This window comes from Berghia stephanieae, chromosome 14 (genome assembly GCF_034508935.2).
Source record: "Berghia stephanieae isolate SIO BIC M18660-M18661 chromosome 14, UCSD_Bste_1.3, whole genome shotgun sequence".
In the NCBI taxonomy this organism is placed as follows: domain Eukaryota; kingdom Metazoa; phylum Mollusca; class Gastropoda; order Nudibranchia; family Aeolidiidae; genus Berghia; species Berghia stephanieae.
In genome coordinates, this window is record NC_088373.1 from 25,753,296 (window position 1) to 25,764,069 (window position 10,774).

General features: G+C 44.1%; 1 protein-coding gene across 2 annotated transcripts in view; it reads right to left on the bottom strand.

The window, feature by feature from the left end:
* Positions 1 to 3,973, bottom strand: part of LOC144959908 (irregular chiasm C-roughest protein-like) — a 328,564-nt gene extending 324,591 nt beyond the window's left edge. Inside the window, exons 1-2 of one of the 2 annotated variants that reach the window (XM_078892752.1) lie at positions 3,847 to 3,929; positions 3,098 to 3,174 (exon numbers count right to left, since the gene is read on the bottom strand). The gene's annotated coding sequence lies outside the window, so the exon portion shown is untranslated. Of the gene's footprint in view, positions 1 to 3,097 lie in introns of both variants that reach the window. The other variant, XM_078892751.1, reaches the window with a different exon arrangement.
* Between the last annotated feature and the right edge of the window lie 6,801 nt (positions 3,974 to 10,774).

The window sequence follows — 10,774 nt, forward strand, 5'->3', positions numbered from 1 at the left end:
AGCTTCCGGGCGGGTTTGCGACGGTGCACGAATGCGGTGAAGATTTTGCTGATTGGGTCGATCGTCATAACATAGTAGTAGTTGTGTGAGCACCATTAGAAGCTCCTGCTCACAGTGGGGCTCGGACCTAAGGCGAATGACATACCACAAGATTACATAGCCGCACAAGACTGTTTTTATAGATAGTATGCAGATGACGTCACTCAGGCCTTTGTTATGGTTTTTGCCATCCGCGTTTGTGAGTTGTTCTCACTAAACTGTATTAACCAGACTATAAAAGTTCATGGTTACACAGAGTTTGTGTGTTGGTCCCTTATACTTCCGGATGGCAATGTTGTGAACTCCTCGGCCAAGCGCATTCTATCTATAGAGGTCTGGAAAGAAAAATCTGTTTCCCTCACGATTTGATTGGTACCAGTCTGAGATTTGAGTGTCGTATCCATTGAGCTATCGGGAAAAGTGTGTGAGCAGGAAGTATTGAAGAGCGGCTTGGAAGGAACAAAAGGATAAAAATGGTGGAAATGTCAGGTGATTGGAATCGATGGGTGGCGAGATCGATATTCAATTACACGGTACGCTTGTCATGTGAGGGGTGGGGGGGGGGGCTGATGGGGGGCTGACATATTAGGCTATGGGAATGATGGGTAATGTTTGGAGTGTAGGAGATGGTTGCAGGTGTGGTGGTGGATGTTGGGGTGGTGGTGGTTGTGGTGGTGGAGGTGGTGGTTGTGGTGGTGGAGGTGGTGGTTGTGGTGGTGGAGGTGGTGGTTGTGGTGGTGGAGGTGGTGGTTGTGGTGGTACTGCTGCTGGTGGTGGTTGTGGTAGTGGTGGTGTGGGAGATGGTTGAATGTGTGGTGGTGCTGGTGGTGGTTGTGGTTGTTGTAGTGATCAAAGTACGTATGAATGCAGTCCCTCAGAGCCATTGGGTCCATGGAGCGTGAAACATCTATTGCTTGCTATCCTTTTGATAGGACTTGAGCTTAGAAATTAATAGTGGGCCCGGCAAGGGATAAATGTCGCATTTTGAATTAGCGTAAAAAGGGAAGTAAACTCGTGAGATCAAACTTTTTTTTTTTTGTTCCTTAATCCTTGGGAGTGTGTATGTAACCAGCCTATCGGAGTTACTAATAATGAATTTTTAAAATTAAAAAATAAAAAAGAGCTTTTATATAGTGCTCAAAGCGCTTTGCAAGGGGTCCATGACAAACAGCAACACATAACATGTAGGACGAGACATGACACCTGTTAAGCGATGTTACAATTTTTTCGGACAGAGATAACGCTGTTAACGGCCAGGTACTCATTTTACACCTGAGTGCGGTGAGAGAATAATATGAGTAAAGAGTCTTTTCCAAGGACTCAACTATGCGCCGAGCGAGGCTCGAACGCAGGACCTTCGAATCCGAAAGCGAGTATCATACCACTAGACCACATAGCCGCACTAAATATAGGTTTACATAGAATACAAAGAATAAGTTACATAAAAGTGGCGTGACTAATTAAGTAGAAGGACATGTCGACATATTCTGAGGATAAAAGAGCGAGGATGGATATCTAACTTATTGCCGACCACCGTAAATTTAGACAAGAAAACAAGATACCATCACTATGACACCAAAAGATCAATTACAATACTATGTCCTCCTCCGGAAGAGTGGTTTTACACTTCCAATGAAATAAGAACCAGTCATTTGACACCAACTTCCCTTTTAACTTCATTATTGTCTTCTTTTTTTTCTTTTTGCCTCATGCCGGGATCGGGTAAGGAACATTGCCGTCTTGAAAAAGAAATGAATTAATATGAAAATTACTATAGGGAATGAGATTAGCGGAAGAGTAGCGTGCATTGATTGGACGTCACCTTACAGAGAGAACGTCAACATGGTTTTGCGCATGCGTCTCTCTCGTCCTCGCTTTCGGTGAAGTGTCTCCGAAAGTGAGGACAAGAGACGAATGCGCACAACCAACATGACGTTCTCTCTCTAATAACTTTTCCGCCGGTGACTTCCAATCAAGGGACGCTACTCTTCCGCTAATCTCATTCCCTATATTATTACTGATGAGTCAGAATTTCTTTGCTCTTTTGTTTCAGATTGGATAATTTGTGACTTAACTTGGCCAAAAGCCTCCCGCTTTCTATATCATCCGACTTCGCAGCTTCGGCTGTTCCTCTTATTCTTGCGATGGATAAGTTTGTGACCTAACTTGACCCTAAAGTTACGTGTTGCTGTTGGCAAGGGACCCTTTGTAAAGCGCTGTGAGCTCGTTTAGTGGATACCACGCTCTATAAAAGCTCAATTTTAATATATATATATATATATATATATATATATATATATATATATATATATATATATATATATATTTTTTTTTTTTTTTTTAATGCATGGGTGGGCCCACTGCGACGTGTATCTACTTGCAGGTCTGATAATTGAATCAATCCGGGGCTTGTTTTAATATTGTTGTAATGGGAGCGATCTATATTCATGTTTTCGTCCAATCACATGATTTGTTGCTGTCCAACGATTGGATATTTCTTCAGAAACGTAAAAACGCTGCTTTGTTTATGAAAATTATAAACTTACACATGTGTCAAGCTGATCTACCAATCGTGATGTTATTTCAAAACCTGTGAACACTTTTCACTATGTGGGTCACTTGAGAACATATTCCAATGTGACCAATGACCTCGAGCACATGGAAATGTAATATAGACCATGCCCATTGTTACGTGCATTATTTTACGTTGGTTTTAGAGTATATATATTTCCATAACAACAAGGAGCAAACAACAATAATAAGTTGGGTTATAAGTTATTAGACCTGAAAATATATGCACGTCGGGTCAAGGTTTCGATAGTCTGCAATTGACTAAGAAGCTCACAACATTGCCATCCGGAGGTTTTACGGACCAACACACAAAACTATGTGTAATCTTGAACGTTTATAGTCTGGTTAATACAGTTTAGTGAGAATTACTCATAAACGCTGATGGCAAAAAACAATAACAAAGACCTGAGTGACGTCATCTTCGTTCTCTCTATTCATTTTCTGGTCTTCAATTTTCATAAATTAATTAATCTCAACAAATACTCACATTTCATGACGTGTATCCAAAATCAACTTGACAACATTTAAGTTTTTGACAAACACGACATTTAAAAGTTGTCACTGCTTCGAACCAACGAGTTGATGAACAATAATCATTATTATATCATAAACATTCCAGGGAACAAAAGCTACACATCTAATGAACTAACAACACTCACTAAGTACACATCTACAATAACATAAATCACAATAGTATCATAAAAGAGAAAGTTCGTGATAACTTTGCAAAGTGTGTGTGTGTTTTTTTTTAACAACACATTGAATTGCAACAAATGAATCGTGCTCAGCCAAACCAAATTCACTCCATCCCTGCCTCAATCACGACACACAACACGGTGTGTTTCTATCAACAAACGATTTGCATATACCGTCCCAAATCTTAAATCCCACGTTGACACAGTAACAAAGAAACGCACCCAAGCACTGTGTTGTGTCATGGCATAAAATCAAAATTTAAACAAATAAAAATTCGATTCAAACTTGAACTTGAATCAGCTGATCAACCAATGTGTGTACGATTTCAGCACGTTAATTTTGCTCACAACTTCTTTCATCCTTTGTATTATAGAAGAAACATTAATTCCTTTTTTGTAATAACAAACAATAGACTTTATGTTATCAATCAAGTTATCTATCACTCACGCCAAGAGGAAACGCGTTGAACGAACAGCAGACAGACAGACAGACAACTGCAAAAAAACAACAAAGACATTGAAGCGAAGAAGATCTATTCACCTCACACACCAACTCGAAAGGCAGCCCAAACTCCCCCTCGTCCCAACTCAACTCACTCGCCGGTTGTCGGGCATGTCATGTGTGCCGTGAGCGTGAGGCGGGCGGGAAATGGGACGGCGAGTCGGTCGGGCGTGTTGCGTCGGTTTGTCTTTTTATCGTCAACGCAGTCTCGTCGCGGCCGTCGCGATGTCGCTTGTCTTGTTTCTGCAATCACTACGATCACTCGTCAATTTATTGCCCGCTCACTCATTCAGTACTAGATACACGGAGAGTCTTCAGCACTCACCCAGCCGTTCAAATCCTCCTCATCCGCGCTCAATTTTTAAAAGTTTTAAGGTTGTTTTTATCCTTTTTTTTTTTTTAATTGGCGATTTTTATGGGGACTATTTGTTTAGGTCAGCGACTTCATACAAGACGATGGTTAAGGTAAAATATTCGCAACACCTTCTAAGCTGATGAACTGTACCTAAAACGCAAAACTTTTATTTGTAAGTTTAATCGTTAATAGTATGATCAATATGTATTAGTGAGAACTAATCACCCAAAGGGCGTTCTAAAAAAATTCAATTACTGTCGTAAGCAAAATTACATTTCTCGTATTTTTTTTTAATTAACATTTGGTCTATCTAATAATAACAATAATATAATAATAATAATAATAATAATAATAATAATAATAATAATAATAATAATAATAATAATAATAATAATAATAATAATAATAATTATAATAATAATAATAAACAATCAACAAATATCGTCTAACAGGAGTCGTGTCTCGTCCTTCATGTCTAGTGTTGCTGTTCACTAGGAACCCCTTGTAAAGGTATTTGAGCACGTTTAAAGGACATATAAATGCTCTAGTTGTAAATATGTTGACTGAAGTGAATAATGTATCAATAAAGATGAGAGACTTGTAAAGAGACGAAAGAGGGAGTATGTGGGAAGGAAAGTATTGGACTTACAATTAGCGGGAAAGAAGAAAAACCAAAGACTAGATGGTTGGATAAGGTAAAGGACGATATGAAAGAACTGGGCTTGGAGGAAGATGATACTATGAACCGAGATGCATGGAGATGTGGCATTCATTATGGCAACCCTGCAAAATGCAGGATAAGCTGGAAGAAGAAGAAGAAGAAGAAGAAGAAGAAGAAGAAGAAGAAGAAGAAGAAGAAGAAGAAGAAGAAGAAGAAGAAGAAGAAGAAGAAGAAGAAGAAGAAGAAGAAGTGAAGAAGAAGTGAAGAAGAAGAAGAAGAAGAAGAAGAAGAAGAAGAAGAAGAAGAAGAAGAAGAAGAAGAAGAAGAAGAAGAAGAAGAAGAAGAAGAAGTGAAGAAGAAGAAGAAGAAGAAGAAGAAGAAGAAGAAGAAGAAGAAGAAGAAGAAGAAGAAGAAGAAGAAGAAGAAGAAGAAGAAGTTGTAAATATGTATGATAAGGACACAACAATATTAAATCAGGCCCATAAATGCGCTCGGTTATCAGACCTGCCAATACGTGCCCCCTCGTGGATCTTTACCTTGCAGTTGGTGAGGGGGCTTGAGGCACACGGGAGGGCAAAGGTGTAAATCCCGGTCGACCGTCACGAGACCATCCCGGGTATCGAGCCAACGAGCCACATGAGCTGCTCGCCCCGGTGTGTGACTAAATTTGATCCAAACCCGGTGCCCGAATAGCAGCCCTATCCCGGGCGCCACACTATTGTCCTTATGTCGAGTCCCAAACAGTCCCGTCAATGGCGAAGCGGTCTGCCGCCTAGCCAAATAATACCGCGTTCGTGTCGCCCGGGTCGTCGGCACGTCCGAGAAAAAAGCAAACGTCCCATGCATCAATCGATTCGCGGCCTGCCGATTGGAAAATGCGACGGCGGGGATGGCGAACTGACGCGTATATTGTCCCTGAACGTCGAGAGCCAGAGTATGGCAAAAAATGAGCTTTTATCAAAGCTACTGGCCGTTCATTGCGTTGATATCCTCCTTTTACAGGAGACCCACCTTTATTCAGGCGCGCAATCTTCCCGATTCCAGATCCCAGGCTATACGGTGGTCCAACGCGAGGACACTTCGAGGCTCAAAGGAGGGGTTAGCGTTTACGCTAAAGAGCCATCGAAGGTAAGGGTCATTGAGAGCGTAACGGACAGCAATGGGGTGAACCGAATTTCCGTGGAAGTAGGTGGACTGTGTTTGCATAATATTTACAAACCACCTAGAGCGACTTGGACTACACCACCGGTACCGGTGGTCAGCCATCCTTCCATCTGTCTGGGAGACTTTAATAGCCACCATCACGAATGGGGCTACCGAGACTGCAACGAGGCAGGAAGACAACTCCGCTCATGGATGGACTGTAATGATCTACACCTAGTGTACGATCCTACAGCCAAGGGTACCTTCCGGGGTACCCGCCATAAGAAGGAGTATACTCCAGACCTCACCCTCGTAACGAAAGGCGCGAACGGTGAACCGTTGCAGGTGAAGCGGACAGTCCTCGGGGACTTTCCGCATAGCCAGCACAGGCCGGTTCTTGTCACAGCTGGGTGACAATACCGAGGGTGCAGTCTCTCCCACTTTGCAGATGGAATTTCAGGAAGGCTGACTGGGAGGAATTCAGTTCCTATATCGAGCAGGTCTGCCCTGCCATTCCTCCCAAGTCCAAGAATATAACCAGATTTAGTAGGCTACTGGTTAAGAGCGCTCAACGCTCTATTCCACGGGCAAACGGAAATTCTACACCCCTTGCTGGACAGCAGAGTCGGAAGAGCTGTACCGAGAGTACCAGCAGACCCAGTCCCAGGACACAGCCGATAGACTACTCCAGTCTCTGGCAGAGGGAAGGAAGCAACGGTGGCAGAAGACCGTGGAAAGTCTCGACTTTACACACTCCAGCCGCCACGCTTGGCGTTTGATAAAGAAATTGGACCCAGATCGGAATTTCGCGAAGGCTGCACCGGAATGCGAGGCAGACACAATTGTCAAGAATATTAAGAACCGTAGCAAGCGGGTCCCTAATCAGGCTTTTGAGCGCGGTGTCCGCAAGGCGTACCGTACGATTTTGGACTCGCTACCTGCGGAGGAGTCGGACTGGACGGCCCCGTTCAGTCCCCGAGAAGTGGGTGCAGCCATTAGCGAAGTGAAGAACGGCAAAGCAGCTGGGATAGATGGTGTATATCCCGATATGGTGACGCATCTGGGCCCCAGGGCACGGGCCTGGCTAGCAGAGGCAATGTCTGACATCCTTGCAAAAGGAAAGCTTCCACAAGTGTGGAAGCATGCGAAGATAGTTGCCATCCTGAAGCCAGGGAAGCCGGCGAAGGAGGCAGACAGTTACAGACCCATATCGCTGCTGAGCTGTCTTTACAAACTGTTGGAGCGTGTTCTATTAAACCGATGGGGGCCGGTCCTAGACGCTGCCCTGCCACCTGAGCAGGCAGGCTTCAGGGAAGGGAGGTGCACCACGGAGCAGGTCATTGCCCTTACAGAGCATATTGAGCACGGGTTCGAGAGAAAACAGCAAACAGGTGCTGTGTTTATAGACCTATCAGCGGCGTACGATACGGTCTGGTGCGATGGGTTAATGCTCAAACTTGCAAAAATCATAAGGTGCAAAAAGACCTTGAAGTTGTTCTCTTCGATCTTAGGGGAAAGGCAATTCCACGTCGCGCTGGGAGACGCCACGAGCAAAGTTAGGAAATTGAAGAATGGGGTCCCTCAGGGGTCGGTACTTGCGCCAATGTTGTTTAACGTTTACATTAGCGATATGCCGAACACTTCCTCCCTGAGGCTGGGATACGCAGACGACTGGGCACTCGTTACTCAGAGTAAAGTGTGGACCCGTCTCGAGAGCGTACTCAGCGAGGACGTCACCAGACTCAAATCCTACTTTGACAAGTGGTACCTCAAAAACCGTGGCCACTGCATTTCACTTATGCAGTGGTTGGCACACCCGTAAACTGAATGTCCTAGTCGGGGACCAGCCACTCCCATATGAGCCGCGTCCAAAATACCTAGGGGTGACGCTGGATCGCAGCCTTACCTATCGGGTTCATCTCGAAGGGGTTGCCCGGAAGATAGAGAAGCGGAATAGTCTTCTGAGGAAGCTGGCGGGATCGACTTGGGGCGCTAGCCAAGCGCTCCTGAGAACATCCGCCCTGGCACTATGCTATTCCACCGCGGAGTATTGCGCTCCAGTGTGGGTAGAAGCAGAAACGTTGAGAAGGTGGATGTAAAACTTCGCAAGTCGATGCACATAGTGTCGGGAACGCTAGCAACAACCCCTAGAGAATGGGGCCCGGTGATGGCAGCGATCCAGCCCCCCGATGTCCGGAGGGAGACCATTACGGGAAACTGGCTGAGTAAGATCAAAGAGAGAGGGAATGGGGATACCCCTCTCATGCGCATAATGAACGGTGCCCCCGTTTCGAGCCGAAATAAGTCCCGGCAACCCTTGTACGCAGAATCCCTGACTACGGACAGAGCTGCACATACGAGATGGAAGTCGGTTTGGACGAATTCAATCCCTCGTGGGGGCGGGGACCTACACTCCTCTAAGCTTGGCGAGAAGTTGCCAGGCTTTGATACCAGTAAGAGGAGACACTGGGTAGCTGCGAATCGGCTTCGGTCGAGGAGCTGCCTAACGGCCGGTGCGTTACATCAGTGGGGTCTAACTTCCTGTCCTTTATGTCCACGCTGTGGGCAAGAACCCGAAACGGCAGAGCATCTAGTCGAAAGGTGTGTTGTGACGATGCTACCGGGCGGGTTCGCGACGGTGCACGAATGCGGACCGGACTTTGCTGATTGGGTCGATCGTCATAACATAATAGTGTGAACCATAAGAAGCTGCTGCCAATACGTGCAAGTTGATAAAGAGAAACAACACTGACTCCACGCGATAAAAGGGTTTAGCTTAACTTAAATTTTATAATTTGAGCATTTGAGCTTGTATATTGCGCAATATCCACTGAACATGCTCAAAGCTCTTTACCAGGGGTCCCTGACCAACAGCTGCATTTTACATGTAGAACTAGACATGACGCCTGTTAGATGATATCAGATTTTTTTTTTTTTCGGAAAATGACAACGTTGTTAACAGACAGGTGCTCTCTTTACACTTGACTTTGTGAGTAAAGATCGTTTTTCAGGAACTTGACGATACGCCGCTCGGGACTCGAACCCAAGACTTTCCGATCTGAAGGCGAGTGCTGTACCATTCGACCACATAGCCGCACAACTATAGCTTAAAGTTCAGTGACGCATCGGGTTTACCCCCCGAATTAGTACCGTTTTGAGATGACGTGTCATGTATGTCTATAGATCGTATGTGCTTGGCTAAGAAGCTCACAACATTGCCATCCGGAGTATAATGAACCAACACACAAACTACGTGTAACATTGAACGTTTATAGTCTGGTTAAGTGAGAACTACTCATAAACGCGGATGGCAAAAAATAATTTATAAAAATACAAAGACCTGAGTGACGTCAACTTCGTTCTTTCTATAAGCGATAGCTTTTGTCCTCTGGTATTCTCCAGACCCAATAAACTTCTCCCGTCATTCGTTTTTCATCTGCCATGGCACCGGAAATGAGCTGGTCGCCATGTTGTCTCCAGTCGATATCATGTTAGTGACTTGTACCAAAGTCAGTGTTTCCTGTCAGGGACGGACGTTGATGGATGGGTGGGTGAGTGGGTGGGTGGGTGGATGGATGGATGGATGGATGGATGGATGGATGGATGGATGGATGGATCAATAGAAGGATGGATAGATGAGTGTATAGATAGATAAATGGATAACTCTTTGTTATTGTTTCTAGACAGCCATCTTGGTGATTAGTTCTCACTAAATTAAATCATTCAATTAACTATAAACTATAGATAGAATGCGCTTGGCCAAGGAGTTCACAACATTGCCATCCGGAAGTATAACGGACCAACACACAAACTATGTGTAACCATGAACTTTTATAGTCTGGTTAATACAGTTTAGTGAGAACAACTCACAAACGCGGATGGCAAAAACAATAACAAAGGCCTGAATTACGTCATCTGCATACTATCTATAAACGATCCAGGTTACCGATAGATAGTATGCAGATGACGTCACTCAGGCCTTTGTTATTGTTTTTGCCATCCGCGTTTGTGAGTTGTTGTCACTAAACTGTATTAACCAGACAATAAAAGTTCATGGTTACACAGAGTTTGTGTGTTGGTCCGTTATACTTCCGGATGGCAATGTTGTGAACTCCTTGGCCAAGCGCATTCTATCTATAGTTTTTTGTGTGTTGTTGCTTTATATCCAACAGGCGAATGTTGTGAGCATTTTACCTAAACGCATAGCATCACTACGTCAAAGAAGGCTATGGCCATCCACTGAACTGTAACACTGAATGAACAGCTCCCAAGACCACCAGGGAGATATCGTGGCGCCCCCGAGAGAGAGACACTAAATGCACGAAAGAAATGAAATGACCAAAATAACCCTGTCTCAATCGTCTGCCCACCGCCGGGTGTCCTTAACTCAATAAGTATTCCCCCCCCCCCTCTCTCTCTCTCTCTCACCCTTCCCACACACACACAAACACACACACACAAACACACACACTCACACACACACACATACATACACACACTTTGACAAAATGGCTCATATTCATTTTGCCATAAAACTTATAATCAATAAATTAATGGATCGGTCAAAACGACCCCCGACCTGTCAATAATTTTTTAACCTAAGACTTCTGTTAAGAAGAACGGTCGGTATAAATAATTATGATTTTTAAGTCGTTCGTTATGGTGAGCAATTTTTGGGGGATTTTTTTTTTTTGTTTGTTTTTTTGTTTTTTTTGGTCAAAATGAAAAAGAAAATAGCTTTTTGTCAGTGGACAGAGGAAATAAAAATCGTCGAAAAAGAAAGAGAGAGAGAGAGAGAGAGAGAGAGA